Source organism: Ochotona curzoniae, unplaced genomic scaffold (genome assembly GCF_017591425.1).
Source record: "Ochotona curzoniae isolate NIBS_2020 unplaced genomic scaffold, NIBS_Ocur_1.0 scaffold_3208, whole genome shotgun sequence".
Taxonomy (NCBI): domain Eukaryota; kingdom Metazoa; phylum Chordata; class Mammalia; order Lagomorpha; family Ochotonidae; genus Ochotona; species Ochotona curzoniae.
In genome coordinates, this window is record NW_024467106.1 from 54,371,268 (window position 1) to 54,389,005 (window position 17,738).

A 17,738-nucleotide genomic window follows, 5' to 3' on the forward strand; every position below is an offset into this window, starting at 1 on the left:
TCTGGCCTTACGGGACACATTTCCTCTTTGCCTGCAGTGGTCAACGTGGCAGTCCCTTATCTGTGGTTATATGTAGGCATATTACAAAACAAACAAAAACCCGAGAAATAAATCAGCCTGCCATTCCGTCAGCCACAGCACCAGACAGATAACTTATGGAGGCCGGGTGAAGCGGCACGATTCTGTTGTTCTCCCGGAGCTTGGCAGGGCTAACCGCTCATCGCTTTCAGCTCCTTCCTGGTGACTCTCCTTGAGGTTGGGAAACGTGCCAGATGTCCCCAGGGTGCGACGAGGACCTCCCCCTCCCAGGCATGGGTCTGATGCATTACGCAAGGGGAGTGATTTCCGTTTGTCCAGTGCTTCTACAAGTCCCAGACAGTGGGTGACTGACGGTGGCGGGTGGGCGCCGGCTGGGTTCCGGGAAAAGGCTGGGGGGTGGAGGTTTGGGGGTAGGGGCTCTTGTTTGGAAGCGCAGAGAAAAGGAGAGGTAAAGAACGTGGGCAGCCGCCTTCGCAGATCTTTTCGGTTGGGCGGTGACCACGCGCGCCTGGCTGCAGGCTACCAGGCACCGGGGCCGCGCGCCTCGCGCTCTCCCCGGGGCGCCCGCCAGCCCCGCACGCAGCGACGCGCCCTCGCCCGGGTCCTGGCCGGGTCCTGGCCGGGTCCTCGCCCCGTCCTCGCCCGGTCCTCGCCCGGTCCTCGCCCCGTCCCAGCCTGGCGCGCGCGCGCCGCCGGCCCCTCTCCGAGCGCCCCACCCCCGCCCACGCACGCGCCCCGAGGCGGCTGGCCGGGGCGTGCGGTGGGCGGGGCGCCGCGCTGACGTTGCCCGGGATGCGGGCAGGTTCCGCCGCCTCCGCCACCGCCGCTGCCGCCGCCTCGCCTCGCTGGCCAGCGGGGGTTTGTATGAAAACAGCGGGCGGCGGGCGGCGAGGGATCCGCCGTGCGCCCTGCGAGCAGCCGCCAACGCGGCCGGCGCCCCAGCTCGGTGCCACGGCTCGGCGCACTTCCCGCGCCAGCGCCCCATCCTGAGCCGGGGTGCGCCCCCCGCCGCGGTCCGTGCGTCCTGGCCGGCAGCCCCTCACCTGACAGGTTGTGTAACGCTGGGTTTTCCTTGTGGGGCTCGATGGTGGGTGGGAGCTGGGGGAAACCCCTCACTGGACGGGGGAGAGGAGCGGTAGGGCGCGTATCCTGAAACGTCGTCCCTCGCCTGGTTTCCTTGGAGGGTCCCCGGCACCGTGTCTGGGCGCAGGCCGCCCCCTCTCCGCCCTGCCCTTTCTCTCGGGTCCCAGCTCCGGTCGCCGCGTTGCCGCGCGCAGCCCTGCCGGGGGCGAGCGCTCCGCCCTCCGCCAGCGCCCACCCACCCTGCCAGAGGCGGCTGCCGAGCTGGGGAAAAGGCAGCGCGGTTTGATCAGTGATGGGCACCCCGAAGCTGGTTCTGTATTCACTGCTTGGGAGCCCTGTGCGTTTCCGCCGAGAACCCCACTAGGATGCCCCTGGATGACAGTGCAGACTTTGGCCGCAGCTGCCCTCTTGGGTTGCGGGTTCTCAGCTGCGGTGGAACCCGGAACGCAGAGGCCCCTCCTCGCCTACGCCGCCTCAGCCTACCTGCAGCCCCTGGGAACGGTTTAAATTGGGTGGATTTTTTTTTTTTCCAGTACCGGGAAGATAGCAGCTGTAGAATGGAGTTGTTAATTTCTGTCTACCTAAGAGCCCACTTCCCTTTAGATGTAGCTTGCTTAAGTGCTTTAAGGTTTACACTTGGCTGAAATTCTCTTTGGCCATACAGCGCTCATTCTGTATGCTTGCTTTTCCCTTTTCTTTTTCCTGCACAAGTTCAAAATTACAGGAGTGTTTAATGCACGACAGTTTGTAGTCAGAAATGACTCTAGTAGTCTTCTTAATCACTCATTTTCATGCTTTCCTTTTGGAACATCAGGAGTACTTGCTTTGTTAACCCCTGAATTATTCTTACAGACTCTCTGTCTTTTTGAGAAAACCAGTAGCTTATTTTGGTAGTTGTGTTATGGAATGTTTTCAGTTCTGTTAGGCCAAACAGGCGATTTATTTTAGGCACTTTAAATGGTACCTAGTTTAAGACAAATGCCACATGTGGAAAAACCAGACCAAGCCCTGGAAGACCGGTTTGGAAGCGTTTTCAATGTGGACATACTGTAAGATAGTGCTGTTTTATCCTAATTTTTTTTTCTCTTCCTAAAGGCAGACCTTTTTTCTCCCCTGCTTCTATATTTTAAATTTTTATCATGCCTTTTGGGAGACAGTCCTCATCGCCTGTCTCACTCAAACATGGCCCACAGCTGGGGTTGGGCTGAGCTACAACCTGGAACTGGACATTCAACCCAGATCTTCCGCTCGAGTAGCAGAAATCCCCCTGTCTGGGTGGCAGTCACTGTTTTCCAGGTTCTCCCAGTTCCCCATGCTGCTTATCTTGAGGTGGATTGCACAGTGCAGCCAGAGGGTCGTCTGGAATGACCTCCCAGGGTCAAGCATTCACGCTGACCCCTGAAATGAAGGGGCAGGTGTGAAACCAGTAGGGCAGAAGCAGCAGGGTGTATTAAGGTTTTGTGATAGCAGTTTTGATAAGCTTTTGCAGCCCACTGGAGTGGCCCTCTATAGAAAAGTCCAGCCAGACTACTGTGTAATGATAGGTTTACCTCCACCAGCAGAGGCCTTGGTCTGAGACATGACATTTTGTCATTTGTGGACTTAGAAAAAAACAAACCTCCTCCGTAGTTGCCAGCTTTCTAAGTGTACTCTTTGAAGGCCCTCTGCACCTAGAAGTTGAGCAGGATCTGAGTAGTGCTGGAAAACTCACCCAGGGGGAACCAGGAAGTCTTGGGACCCTGCATTATAAATTTCATGTGTTACACTGATTGCTGACATGTGTACTGTAGCGTAGTAGCCAAGGGTTGTGCCTTAGAGCCAGATGAAGATTCAGTCCTACCTTTGGTTTAGGCAGTTTGTTCATTCTTCTTGGGCCGCAGGTTTTTCAACTCTAAAAAGTGGAATCATGGAGGGGTAAGTCCTTAAGATGATCTAGAGTATTGGAGGAGCATAGAATGTGCAAGATATTTAACCTACCCCGCCTGCTGAGTGCTGTGTCTGCGGTACCTGTCATTACTGCAACTACTTTTCTTGCCTGGGTTGTCCAAGAAGTGTTAGTGTAGATGAATTCCATTTTGATCTGTTTGCTTCTGTGGGGCTGAGGGCTTATTTTCACTCTCCTGCCTTGGGAACATGTTAAGTCAGTTTTAAATAGAACAGTCAGACCCCGTGCTGCTGGCTGTCCTGGGATGTTGCTGGAGAACTTCGGAAGGATACCTGTGTGTTCCTCCTGACAGACCCTTGGACCGTCTCCCTCGTGTTGGTGGTGGCTGCTATTTTAATCGTCCTTTTCTTTGCCCGTTGTGTCCTGTGATCAAAAATATTGTCCATCAGTATTCGTGGGTGTTTATCTGATCGGCATATTACGTGTTTCAAGAATATCTACAAAATCACTTTCATCTAAATATTCTTTGTTTTATGTTTTGATGTTGCCTAGAGCATGGTTACTTTTGATTTGGTGTTGTGTACATTTTCGGCTTTCGTGTAATGTTCCATAGAAAGTTTTTTTTTCTTTCTATGAATGATTTTACGCACTAGCTTTTCTTAGATTGCAGCATCTGATACAGGTGGAGTATCCCTTACTCATACTGCTTGGGATTTGGGATTTGTTTTTTAGATATTGGAATATTTGCATATATAACAAAGTATATTGGGGATAGGATCAATGCCTAAACAGAATTCATTTATGGTTTGCATTCCTCTTATAGAGGTAGCTTGCAGGTATTTTTATACCGTAGAAAAGTATGGATATGTTTTTAAAATTTTTTAAGTATATATTTTTTTAATTAGAAGGGGGCTGGTTTATGTCCCAGCTGCTGTATTTGCAGTCCAGCTGTCTGACCTGGGAAGGCAATGGAGGATGGTCCCAAGTCCTTGGGCCCCTGCACCCATGTTGCAGACCTGGGTTCCTGGCTGCCAGCACTGGATCAGCTCAGTTCTGGCCGTGGTAGACATTTGAGGAGGGGAATCAGCAGATGGAAGACCTTCTCTTTCTATCTTCTTTGTGAGATCTGCCTTTCAAATAAAAAATAAAATCTTAAAAAAAAAAAAAAGCAGAGTCAGGAAGAGAGGGAGAGGGAGAGACAGAAAGATCTCCCATCTGGCTGGTTTACTCATCAAATGGCCCCTGTGGCTGGGGTTGGGTAGAGCTGAAGCCAGGAACCTGGCTCTTCCTCCAGGTCTTCTTCACGTTGTCAGGCACCCAAGCACCTGGGTCATCTTCAGCTGCTTTCCCAGACACCTTAGTAGGAGCCAGATGGGAACCATAGTCGTAATTCTTTGAAAAGTCATGTTTCATGAAAGAAGGGGCTGGTTCAAGCTCTCAATTCTGCTATGGAAGCGCTTTGCCCATCAGTTAACTTTAATTCAAACAAGAGGCACAAATATTGAATGCTTATGTCTTATCACCCAGATCATTAAGAGCTGTTTTGTTTCAAGATTGAGACTTAGGAAAATTAGTAAGTCCTTCATTATTCAAGGGCATTCTTAAGTGAAATCTGTTCTTTTTTTATAACTGCTGGTGCCTGAGAGTGGCAAATAGATTGCCTAAAATTATAGCTTGGTGTTACTATCTTTATGTGTTCTGAGATGCTAGTAATTTTAATTAGTATAAAAATAATTTTGATCTTGGGCCCAGTACAATGGCTTAATTGGCTTATACTCCCTTGCAAGTGCTGGGATCCTGTATTGGTGTAATTTGTGTCCCAGCTGCTCTACTTCCCATCCAGTTCCCTGCTTGTGGCCTGGGAAAGCAGTAGAGGTCCAAATCCTTAGAACCCTGCATCAACATGGTTAATTCCCAGCATCAGCCCTTGTGTGAATTGGCAGGTGTTAATGGTCCAACACTGCCTGGCCTGTACCCTCTCCTGGCTCTCGCTGGTGTCCGTGCGTGCTGTGGACTGGCTAAGCCTGACCTGTGCCTGGACTTGACTCACATGTGTGCCTATGGGTGGTGCAGCCCAACCTGGCCTGGCTTGCCCCCATCCCTGGCTCTCATGCTCACAAGGACTGTTCTCAGCCCTGGATCTTGTGAGTGCTGGTAGGTGCTGTGGCCTAGCCTGATGTGGCTGGCCCCTTGCTCTGGCACCTCTGGTGGGTATTATAGCCTAGCTTAACCTGGCCCATTCCAAGACCTGGATCTTAGTGGCCGAATGGGTGCCATGACCTAGCCTAACCTGTCCCATGTATAGTCTGGTTTCAGTGATTGCCACCTGGTACTGGGGTCTAGCCCAGTTTTGTCTGCCCCGACTCCATTGACATGCATGCTGGGGAGTGCTGCAGGCTTGCTGAGCCCAGTCTGCCCACAAGCCCAATGAGAGCTGCAGCCTAGCAGGTGAGTCCCCAGGCCCCACTACCAGGCCTGTTCCCAGTGCCACATCTTGTGTGTGCTGACGGTGCTTCATCTCAGGCTGGCATGGCCCGCCCACAGTCTCAGTTCTTGTAAGTGGTAGAGGTCCAAAGCCTTAGGACCTCTTGCAGCCTAGCCCAGCCGGACATATCCCACACCCTGTCCTGTCTTTCATGTATGCCCGTAGTTGGCTATAGCCTTGCCCGGCCTGACCCGCCTCTGGCACCAGCTCTTGTATTCCTTAGTAGGAGTTGAGACCCAGTAGGGGAGTTCCCCATGTTCCCGTATCAGGTCCAGATCTCACAATACCAGCAAGTACCACTGCCCTTCTTGGATGGTTTGTCCTCAGTCTCAGCCTTTGCATGTGCTGTGGGTGCTACAGCCTGGTCCTCCTAGCTCTGGGTCCTGCAAGGGTTGGGTGGGTTCCCATCAGGTGAGTTCTGCAGTTTGGCTTGAGTTGAGAGGTCACCACTCCCAGCTCTCCGGCAGGTGCTGCAGTCCCACAGAAGTGAACCCACAAGTCCCCTACTGAATCTGTTGTTTTCATGTTCTGGTGGGTGTTGTGACCCACTGCCTGCTCTGACACTCAAGGGTAGGTAATGCATCCCTAGCTAGCCAGCCGTGTTTCCCAGCCCCAATTTTTGCGTGCGCCAGTGGGTGGTGGGCAATGCAGTTTAGCCCAACCCAAGTCTTCCATGTTTGCAAATGGGTTGGCCTGACCCAGACATGTCCTCTGGCTTCCTGCTGTAAACCACTCCATGTCACCTTCCTTGCCTACCTATGAGTGCAGTGGTTGGAAGTCTGTGGAAGTCCCTAGAAGCCATTCATTTTCTGTCAAACATGCCCTCAGCTCTTCCCACTCCAGCGAGTCCCCAGACCTGCTTCTCCAGGCAAGAGCCATGTGGTGTGTCCTGGCCTATCCCCAGTATTCCCTGCCTTCCCCATACATCTTTTTTTTTTTTAAGATTTATTTTATTTTTATTGCAAACTCAGATAGACATAGAGGAGAGACACAGAGGAAGATCTTCCATCTGATAACTCACTCCCCAAGTGACTGTAACGGCTGGTGCTGCACCGATCCAAAGCCAGGAGCCAGGAACCTTCTCCAGGTCTCCCACATGGGTGCAGGAACCTGAGGCTTTGGGCTGTCCTCGACTACTTTCCCAGGGCACAAGCAAGGAGCTGGATGGAAAGTGGAGCTGTGAGGGTTAGAACCGGCGCCCATATGGGATCCTGGTGCTTTCAAGGCAAGGACTTTAGCTGCTAGGCCACTGTGCCGGGCCTCCCCTAATATCTTTAAAAAAAAAAAAAGGCAATTGTGCTGGCACGCTGGTATTGTTAACACAAATTTGGCATTAACCAGACCCAGAGTGCCTGCCAGCTGTTGGCTGCTTTTCTCCCAGCAGTGTAACACTTGCCTGGGTACAAGGTGACTTAGGCATTGCCTTCAGCGGGGCGGGGCGGGTAGAGGTTTCATAATGGTTGTAGTCAGGAGCTGATTGATAACAAAGTAGTGTTAGTCATGTGAAATGAGACTGAGAAACAGAAAGCAGATTTGGTAGTTTATTTCTGTTTAAAATGCTCAAATTAAATATTAAATAGTGAAGGCATGGTGTGAAAACCTCAACCTATCTTTAGCTTATATGCTGAAAAAAAAAACTACTTGGTTTCCCCTTTTATACTCCCTTAATTTCTCTCTCTTTTAACAGATTCTATGAGTATTAGTATTGGAAAAGCAGAGTTAGGGATGAAAGGAGAGGCAGAAAGGTCTTCTGTGCATTGGTTCATTTCCCAAATTGTGACATGGGCCAGTGCTGGGCAAGGTGGAGGCCAGGAGGCACAAGCTGCTCCGGGGTCTCCCGCGTGGGTGCAAGGGCCCAAGGGCTTGGACCGTCTTTTGCTGCTTTCCCAGACCATAAGCAAGGAGCTAGATGAGAAGTGGAGCGCCTGGACTCGAACCTGTGCCCATATGGGATGTTGGCACTGGAGGCACAGCAATGGACCCTAATCTCTCGTTTGTTTTTTAAGTTTTTTTTTTCAATTTAGTTTTACTTAAAAGGGTTTCAGAGAAAGAAAGGGAGAGACAGAGAGCGAGATCTTCTGTCCACTGGTTCACTCCCCAATTGACACCAATGGCCAGAGCTGTGCAGGTCAGAAGCTCGCAGCAGGAACTTCTGAGACTCTAGTGTGGGTATAGGGACCCAGTGTTTTGGGTCATCCTCTGCTGCTTTCCTAGGCTGTTAGCAGCAGCAGCTGGGACTCGAACCTGCTCCCGTATGGGATGCCAGCGCTGCAGGCAGGATTAGTTTGCTACACCATTGAGCGCCCCCTAATTTCTCTTGTAATTTATGCTGAGTGATAGCTCTTTGGGGAGAGGTGCCCAATACTTAACTGTCTTTGTGTCATATCTTATAGGAAAAGTAAACATTGTGAAGATTATGAGTCTGGGTTTTTGGTAATAAAAGCAGTGATAAGGTTATTGGAAGATTTGTAGCAGAATAATGTTAAAAAAAATATGGTCATTGCCTATGTACACCTGAGTTGGATGAACTAGCAAGAATATTGTTAGTAAGAACTCTTCAGATTTAATAATTTAGGATATGCTCATTCTAGGTTTTCAAAAGTTATTTATTTGTTTATTTTTGTTGCAAACCAGTGTCTTTCCTCTTCTAACTTCATCTTGGTGATTTTTACTTATATTTGAAACTTGTTTTTTTATTCCCCAGTTTTTAATAGAGAGCTCATATTTTTAGCTTGTAAATTTATTTTTAAAAATTGTAAAAATGTGTATAACGTTGGAGCAGGCATTGCAGTACAAATTAAGCTGTTACTTGGGACAGTCATATTGAGTATTGGAGCGCTGGATTACGTGTTGGCTACTACTTTTCCAAACACACACATTTAAATATTTATTTACTTTAAATGCAGAATTGCAGAGAGAGAGGGAGCGTGTACACACACACACACACACACACACACACACACACACACACACACACACACACACACACACACACACACCCCCCATCCATCCTCTGGTTTACTCCCAAGGCTGCAACAGGCAGGGCTGGGCCAAGCTGTCACTAGAGCCAGGAGCTTCCCTCAGGTCTTCCATGTGGGTACAGGGGCCCATGCACTTTTGCCATCTTGTGCTACTTTGCCAGGCCAGAAGCAGGAGCTGAAACGGAAGTGATGCAGCCAGGACTTGAACCGGCACCCTAATGGAATATGGGTGTCCCAAATGGCTCTACCCGCTGTACCAGCAAACCAGTCCTGCTATTTTGTTTGTGATCCAGCTTCCTATGAGTGTACCTGGGAGAGAGCTGCTGGTGGCCCAAGAAGCTGGCTTCCTGATACACCTTTGGGAGGTGGAGTTGCTCACTCGTGGCTTTGCCGCAGCCTCAACTGTTGTAGGCATTGAACCAGCAGAAGCAGCGTCTCCATCTGTCACTGTGCTGTTTCAATAGACAAATGTTAACAAACTTAAAAAACAAGGTTTACAGTTATAGCTGTTTTATGTGTGCAGTCATCAAGTGTGCAACAATCACTGCCAGCCACCTCGAGAAATTTTTTTATTTTTCCAGTTAGACTGCTATTATTAGTAAGTCATTATTAAGTTAAGTCATTCTCAAATGACTCCTTCTTTCTTTTTCCTTCCATCTGTTGACAAGCACCTTTCTACTTCCTGTCTGTATGAATCTGATTACTTTTTTTTTTTAAAGATGTATTTATTTTTATTGCAAAGTCACATATGTAGAGAGGAGGAAGAGAGACAGAGAGGAATATCTTCTGTCCAATGATTCACTCCCCAAATGACTGCAATGGCCGGTGCTGTGCCGATCTGAAGCCAGGAACCAGAAGCTTTTTCCGGGTCTCCCACATGGGTGCAGGGTCCCAAGGCCTTGGGCCGTCCTCGGCTGCTTTCCCAGGCCACAGGCAGGGAGTTGGATGAGAAGTGGGGCCACTGGAATTAGAACCGGCACCCACATGGGATCCCTGTGCATGCAAAGTGAGGACTTTAGCTGCTGTGCAACCACACTGGGCCTGAATCTGACTGCTTTAAGTGGTGAGTTGTATCATACACTGTCTTTTTGTGATAGGCTGATCTAATTTAGTGCAGCGTCTTCAGAGTTCATCCATGTATCAGGATTCCTTTCCTTTTTAAGGCCAACTAACAGTCCATTGTACACATTCGCCGCATTTTGGTTTTACATCCGTTCCCTGAGGGATGCTTGAGTCTCTTCTGCCTCTTGCTTAATGTGACTGATACTGTTGTAAATCTGGATGTGTCCCTTCAAGACCTTCTATTTCCTCTGGGTATATATATGCTCAGAACTGGAATTGCTGAACCATGTGGTATTCTTTTTTTCCCTGATGAACTTCTATATTGCTTCCCACCGTGACTGTTATTTTACACCCCTGACAACAGTGCATAGAGTTCCATTTTCCTGTATCAGCATTTGTTATTTTGTTCTGCTTTTTTTGTGGCACCCGTCTTAATGGGTGTGCACGGTTTCTCGTTGTGGTTTTGATGGCGCATACAATTCTGAATTCGGTTTGCTAGAATTTTGAGGAGATTTTAGGATTAATTGTCAGCATATTGGTTTTCCATGGTTTTGTACATTTTGGGCACATAACTGGCGTTAGTATTAGTGCTGGCCTGTTGGCATGAGTTTGAAAATGCTGCTTTGTCCTCACGTTTTTGGAAAAGCTTTTGAAGGGTTGGTTTTTGGTAGAATTTGCTGGCAGCGCTGGCAGCTCCAGGGCTTTGCCCTGCCGGCTTCTGACTGTTCACTCAGTCACCTTACGAGTTATGGGCTTGGCTCCGACCAGGTTTTCTTTTGTTGTGGTTTAGGTAGGTTTTATATTTTAGGAATTGGCCCGTTTCATCTATGTTACCCGGTTTGCTGACATACAGTTCTTCCTAGTACTCCTTTATATTTCTATAGAAGAATAATATTCGTTTCTATTTATTTGCTTGAAATGCAGGGTGACAAAGAGGCTGAGCGAGTTAGCTTTCTTTGGTCTGCTGGTTCACTCCCCGAGTGGCTCCAATGGTTGGGACTAGGTTGTTTGGAAACCAGGAGCCCGGGGCTCCACTGCATCTTCCACATGAGTGATGGGGGGGTCCCCACACTTGCGCCATCCACCATTGGTTCCCCAGGTGTGTTAGCTAGGAGCTGGGTTGGAAGCAGTGTAACTGGGACTTGAACCAGTTCTTCCATATGGAAGGCTGACTCACAATGCTGGCCCCCATATCTGTTTTTGATTTTAGTAGTTCAGTTCTTTCTTTTTTTTCCTAACATTTATTTATTTTAGAAAGATTTACAGACAGAGAGAAGAGATAGAAATATCTTCTGTCCACTTGTTCACTCTCCAGGTGGCCGCAATGGCTGGATCTGAGCTGATTGAAGCCAGGAGCCAGGAGCCTCTTCCAGGTCTCCCACGTGAGTGCAGGGTCCGAAGGCTTTGGGCCTTCCTCTGCTGCTTGCAAGGCCACAAGCAGGGAGCCGGATGGGAAGTGGAGTAGCCAGCATTAGAACCAGCTCCCATATGGAATCCTGGCTCATGCCAGACAAGGACCCTAGCCACTAGGTTATTGCACTGGACCCGTTCCCCCTTTTTTCTTAATCTTGTTTAAGGTTTGTCAATGTTAGTCTTTTTCCAGATTAACTTTTGGTTTTGTTGCTATTTTTCTAGTCTCTTTGCCTTAGTTTCAGATGGCAGCTTAGTTAGCCATTGTACCACATTGCTACTTAACCTGTGTCACCCACAGATCTACAATTGGGATTTTTTATTGTGGTTGATAGCCAGTTCTTTGTTTGCAGCCTCTTTTGCCACTCCCTCCAGTGAATTTCAGGTCTGGGCTCTTATGTTAGACTTCCACCACTGTCTCCGTAGCCCCTGCTCCTTGCTCATCAGTCTCTACCTCCTGTGATCCTGTGCTGAGGCTTCACTGTTGTCTGTGCAACCTTTCTCCCCCTACTGGTTTGAGCGGTTGCCAGGATTAGGAGACATCAGGTGTTCTAAATAGCTAGGTTGTTGTTGATGCTGAACTTGCTGAAACCTCTTGGCTGTTAGGTTTGAGGGCCACACAGACCTGTTTTGACCCATAGGATGCCAAAGTCGGTATTATTTTTGATGTGAGACCCGTGCAATGCACTGGGCTCAGTGAGTTCACTCCCAGCTAGTGCCTGTGCAGCTCACTGTTGTCCTTGCAGTCTTAAAGCCTTTGCCACACTGTACAAAGTGGCACCTGATGTGCCATTGCTATAGCATACTTCTTGATCTTCTGGCTGTTTGGTCTTGGCGGACCTATTTTGGGTTGAACCTGTAGGATGCCACATTGTTGTAATGCACTGAGCCGGGAATGAATTCACTCCCAGCTCAGTCAGTGCATGCGCAGTCCTCTCTCCAACAGCCATTACCCACCTACACAAAATGGTGCCCAATTCAGGTCAGGGTGTGGACAGGGCTGTGAAATCCACCCTGTTCTTACACTGCCAGTTTGGGAGCTGCTGCTGTGTTTCTGCTCCTGGTCAAGTCAAACACAGTAGCAGGACAGCTGTTGTCTAGGTTCACCTCCTGAGCTCCTGGTGAACTCCCCTTCCCACCTGGTTGCTGGTGGAGTTCAGATCACAGCTCACTGAAAGCCGCTGAGATATTTGGTTACTGCAAGAGCACACCGTTGTCTCCACTGCTTTCTGGTGTCTGTCAGTCTCCAGGTACCCCTCTGTTGTAGGTCTGTCCTCTCCTATTTCGTGGCATGTGCCCTCCCTGCTTCTGCCTGACTAATGTTTCTCCATCTATTTGAATGTGTCCTTACCCTATTCCGCCATCTTGATTCTCCTTTTAATTTCTTTTTTAAGATTTTTTTTTTTAAATTTGAAAGATTTATATATAGAGGGAGAGACAGAAAGATCTTCCATCTGGTGGTTCATTCTCCAAATGGCCATACAGCCAGAACTGAACCGTTCTGTAGCCAGGAGCTAGCAGTTTCTTTAGAGGCTGCCGTGTGGATACTTGGGTCATTCTCCACTGTTCCCCTCCCCTGGCCATAAGCAGGGAGCTGAATCAGAAGTGGAGTAGGGCCCAGTGTGGTTGCCTAGTGGCTAAAGCCCTTGCCTTGAATGCACCAGAATCTCATATGGGCACCAGTTCTAATAACAGCAATCCCGTTTTCCATCCAGCTCCCTGCTTGTGGCCTGGGAAAGTAGTCGAGGACAGCCCAAAGCCTTGGGACCCTGCACCTGTGTGGAGACTTGGAGGAGGTTCCTGGCTCCTGGCTTTGGATGGGCACAGCACTGGCTGTTGCGGTCACTTGGGGAGTGAGTCATCAGATGAAAGATCTTCCTCTCTGTCTTTGTGTATATCTGAGTTTGCAATAAAAGTAAATAAATCTTTAAAAAGAAGAAGAAGAAGAAGTGTAGCTAGGACACAAGCAACACCCATATGTGATCTGGTGTTTGAAGGTGGAAGATTAGCCTCTTGAGCCATGGTGCCCAATCGAGTTTTTTTTTTTTTTATAAAATTTATTTTTATTGCAAGGTCAGATATGCAGAGAAGAGGAGAGACAGAGAAGATCTTCCACCTGCTGGTTTACTCCCCAAGTGAATGCAATGGCTGGTGCTGTGCCAATCCGAAACCAGGAGCCAGTAATGTATTCCAGGTCTCCCATGCGGGTACAGGGTTCCAAGGCTTTGGGCTGTCCCCGACTGTTTTCCCAGGCCACAAGCAGGGAAGCTGGACGGGAAGTGGAGCTGCTGGGATTAGAACCGGCACCCTTATGGGATCCTGGCGCGTTCAAGTAGAGGACTTAAGCTGCTAGGCCACCATGCTGGGTCCCCAACCCAGTCTTTTAATTTCTGTTTTAACCCTAAAACCTGCGAGTTGCTCTTTTCCAGCTTATTATAACATATACAATATGCTAACATATTCATTAATATAAAGAATTATGTGAATCATAGTTCATGTGCTTTGGAATACTAAAACTTGTTACTTCTGTCAGACTTGATTTGGAGCCCAATATACACCTTTCTCTTATTCCTTCATTCTTCCAGCTTCTAAGGGTTTATTTATTTATTTGAATGGTTGAAAGAGAGATATATATAGAGAGACAGGGGATCTTTTGTCTGCTGGTTCATTTACCAAAGAGAGAGAGAGATAGATTGAAATCTATCTGTCTGCTGGTTCATTCACCGCATGGTCACAGCAGCTAGGTGTAGGCCAGGCTGAAGCCATGAGCTAGGAATTCTGTCTTGGTCTCTGATGGGCAGCAGGGCCTCCTTCTGCGTTCCCTGTGCGCTTGCCAGAGGCTGTATTGGATGTAGAGAACAGCTAGATGCCAGCTCTCTGATATGGGATGGCAGGGTCTCGGTTGGTGGCTTAACCTGCTTTAACCGGTCACATGAAAGAGGACACACAACATTTATCTTCCCATATGCAGTTTCACTAAATGTACTGAGCTCCACTGCTGTAAATGTCAGGATCTTGTTTCTTCTTATGGTTGAATAATCCCATTGTGATGGGATTCTAGGCTGACGTAGCTTGGCTGTTGAGAGTGCTGTAGCTGAACACTGGAATGCAGATGTTCCTTTCATATGCTGATTTTATTTCCAAATCTTCTGTTTTCCCTTTTAATACCGACACTTTTTGCTTCATCTATTTGGATGTCTATTTGTTGGCCTTGTATGTGTTTATAATTATTTTACCTTCTAGTTCTGTTGGACCTTTTGTTGTATCCTTTTATTAATATTTTTTGTTCTTTCTGACATCCTTCCTTAATTTAAAACCTGTTTCATCTGATTCCAGAGTAGATAAACCTGCTCCATTTTGATTATTACTTATGTGGAAAGTCTTCTTCTGTCGGCTCATTTTGAACCAAGTTGTGCCTTTGACACTACAATTAGAATTATGCAGATTACATTTAGTAGGATCATATTTTTTATCACCTCAGCCAGTCTCTGCTCCTTTATATTTGATTACTTATAAGGAAGACTTCTTTCTGTTGTTTTACCATTGTTACTATTTTCTATATGCCTTATTAGATTTTTACTCTTTATAGTCTATGTAATTTGATTTTTTGCAAGGACTAATTTGTTATTTTTATTTTTATTTTTATTTTTTTTTATTGCAAAGTCAGATATACAGGGAGGAGGAGAGACAGAGAGGAAGACCTTCTGTCCGATGATTCCCTCCACAAGTAGCTGCAATGGCTGGAGTTGAGCTGATTCAAAGCCAGGAGCCAGAAACCCTCTTCCAGATTCCCACACAGGTGCAGAATCCCAAGGCTTTGGGCCATCCTCAAATGCTTTCCCAGGCCACAAGCAGGGAGCTGGTTCGGAAGCAGGGCTGCCGGGATTAAACGGGTGCTCATGTGGGATCCTGGCATGTACAAGGCAAAGACTTTAGCCACTAGGCTACCATGCTGGGCCCAAGGACTGATTTTGAAGTGTAGTCGTATTAAAAAGTTATTAATTTAATGGATAGGTCATAGGTTAGAGGCAGAAAAAATTTCAAGGTAAGAATTTGAGTCTGGGAGGGGTCCAGACCTAGGGGTTAGGGGCAGCTTGCAACTCCCTATAGTGTGGTGGCTATGGGGGGGTACCCCTGCCAGGCCAGACCCAAGGCCGGGGACTCAGGCCAAAGCCACTGCCGAAAGGCAGTGACTGAGTCCTTGGCTTTCTACAGGCCCAAGAGAAATCTTCCCTTAGGGTGAGTACAACATGAGGGGAACTTAGGAACTGGATTAAAGTCGTAGCTCCACCCTGCCACTAACATGGTGCAGCAGGCCAAGTCTGGGAGTGGTCCAGGCCTTGGGGTTGGGGGCAGCTTGCAGCTCCCTGCAGTGTGGCAGCTGTTGGGGGTGCCCCTGCTAGGCTGGATCCAAGGCTGGGGACTCAGGCCAAAGCCACTGCCAAAAGGCAGTGACTGAGTCCTTGGCTTTGGGTGGGCAGTGCACCAAGTGGTGCCAGGATATGCCTGCTGGCCGGCCAGCGGTGAGCTCTGTTGTTTTTAGGAAATGAAATTGCTGCTTAGGGACACCCATGAATAAGGCCAGTGTGAGTGTAAGTGAGAGATGAATTCTGGGTGATTCCCAGTAACAGGGTCATGAAACTTTTGGGCCAGCGCGGGGACTTAGACCTGATGATTTGGAGGGTAGTGTCTAAAAGATCTATTTGGGCCAGACTGATTCACCAGACCAATTAGGAATCCTGAGATGGGCTGTTAGCATAGAGCATCAATGACTGCCACACACCAATCCACACCAAAGCTATGGATGGGGGCCTGTCTGGCAGAGCTAGGTACCATTACTTGACTGGGTGATGGAATAGTGGACTGGTCACATTTGGCAGGGTCAAGACACTAACCAGCACATGAGAGAACTTGGTCCAGGGGTTTAACTCTGTGGGAGAAGTGTGAGCCCAACCCTGTGGAAACACATGTCCCACAGGTTAGTTAGCTCGCGAGCTGGGGTTGCGGTGGGCTAGGCTAGGAGTGACCATGGCACCTGCTATCACTTATGGGTAAAGGAACTGATGCAATCTGGACAGGTCAAGGCAGCACCATCTGAAGGTGCATCCTAAAATAGAATGTGGGAAGGGCTGAGCTGCAACTGGAAGAGGGTAGACTGGGCAGGGCCAAGCAAACTTCAACTCGCAAAAAAGAAAAGGAATCAGGCTGGAGCACATGTCATTCTGACTTTGGCTCTTACCCCAACTGGTCTTCATGAGGCAGGGATACTATGACACAGCATTGAAGGCTAAGGTTGAGACAGGTGAGGGGCTAAGCCAACTGGGTCAGAGCAACCATTGGCATGCATGCAATCTAGGGCTGGGAATAGACTTGGTCGGGGAGCTATGAGAGTAGACCCTTGCTGGGTTGGGCTTTCCGTGGAAGAGTGTAGGGACAGGAGTGGGGGCTGCATTCTGGTCTGTATATGACTGCAATCTCCCTTGGCACAAGTGTGGCCCTGGTCTGGGTGCACCGAGCCAGGTTAGATGCCAGCACCATCTGGTGCTCTGGAGAACCTGGGTAGGTGTAGGACGAACGAGGCTGGGTCTCTGCCCCTACTGAGCCATGTATAAGCAGTGTCTGGGTATGGACAACCCTTGGCTGGGGTGAAACAGCTAACACCAAGAACTGGAATGGATGGAAGGCCAGCAATGAGGGCTGGCCCATGGAACCACCAGTATGTGCAAGACCTGGCATAGGGGGAAGTTCTGATGGAGGAGCTTAGGAAACTCCTCTGTCAGGACACAGTCCGTACAGGTGAGCGCAAGAACCACAATAGGGAGCAACCCAGACCAGGCGAAAGGAAGATACCCACCATCACACCTATGGCATAGGTTGGGGGCATACCAGGCTGAACCCGTTCACATAACCTGCTGGCAAATCCAAGCACAAGCATAGAGTGTGGGTCAGGTCAGTTTCGGTCACAGTGCATACCAGTGCACATTAAGGAATGACCAAGTGAGGTGAGCTGTATCAGATGTGGTTACAGCGCCCAAACAGCATATGTGAGAACCAGGGGGGAGGAGGCAAAGCCAGCAGGGGAATGTGGGCTCCCCTGCTGGATAACCACTCCCATTGGAGAGCATGAGTTGGGATGGGGGCAGACCAGACCAGGCAGGGCTACAACACCTGTGGGCCTCCTGTAAGCAAGATTGGGGAAGGGCCAGGTTGGGCTGACTGTTCTGACTGGTACAAGCAAAAATTAGAGTGGGCAAGGGTGGGTTGGGCTTTGCCACATCATCAGATGGCAGAGGCTGGCACTGGGGGCTAATTCTGTTAAGTTAAATGCCTGAACACCTGGAGAGTGCATAATCTGGAAGTTGGAGTGGCCTAGTAGGGAAATAGTGGACACCTCCCTCGTGGGTAACCACTCCCACTGGAGAGCATGAAAACCAGGACAGGGGCAGGGGTGGCTAGACAGAAAGGTACCTGCCAGTATGTGTGTGGGCTGGATAGTAGGTTGGTTGGGTTGAACTAGGCTTCAATCCCCATTGACAAGTATGAGAGCTAAATGGGATGTGGGACAGACTGAGCAAGCCTGCGGTCCATACTGGCATGCTTGGGAACCAGGGTAGGGAGCAGGCCTGGTGGGGGTTATGAGCAGTTGCCCCCACTAGGCTGCAGCTCCCACTGGTTTGCATGAGGACCGAGTATGAAGTGGGTAGGATCGAGCTGGACTACAATACCCATTGGTTCAAATGGGAGACAGGGCTGGAAACAGAACTGACCCAGTAGTTGCAACAACCAGCATGTG

General features: G+C 48.9%; 1 protein-coding gene across 8 annotated transcripts in view; it reads left to right on the forward strand.

Annotated features, from left to right (window-relative positions):
• The first annotated feature begins 905 nt into the window (after positions 1 to 905).
• AGTPBP1 (ATP/GTP binding carboxypeptidase 1) overlaps positions 906 to 17,738 on the forward strand; it is a 179,374-nt gene continuing 162,541 nt past the window's right edge. For 5 of the 8 annotated variants that reach the window (XM_040963441.1, XM_040963438.1, XM_040963436.1 and 2 more), the window contains exon 1: positions 906 to 1,089. The gene's annotated coding sequence lies outside the window, so the exon portion shown is untranslated. The remainder of the gene's footprint in view (positions 1,090 to 17,738) is intronic. The other 3 variants (XM_040963432.1, XM_040963437.1, XM_040963433.1) reach the window with 1 other exon arrangement.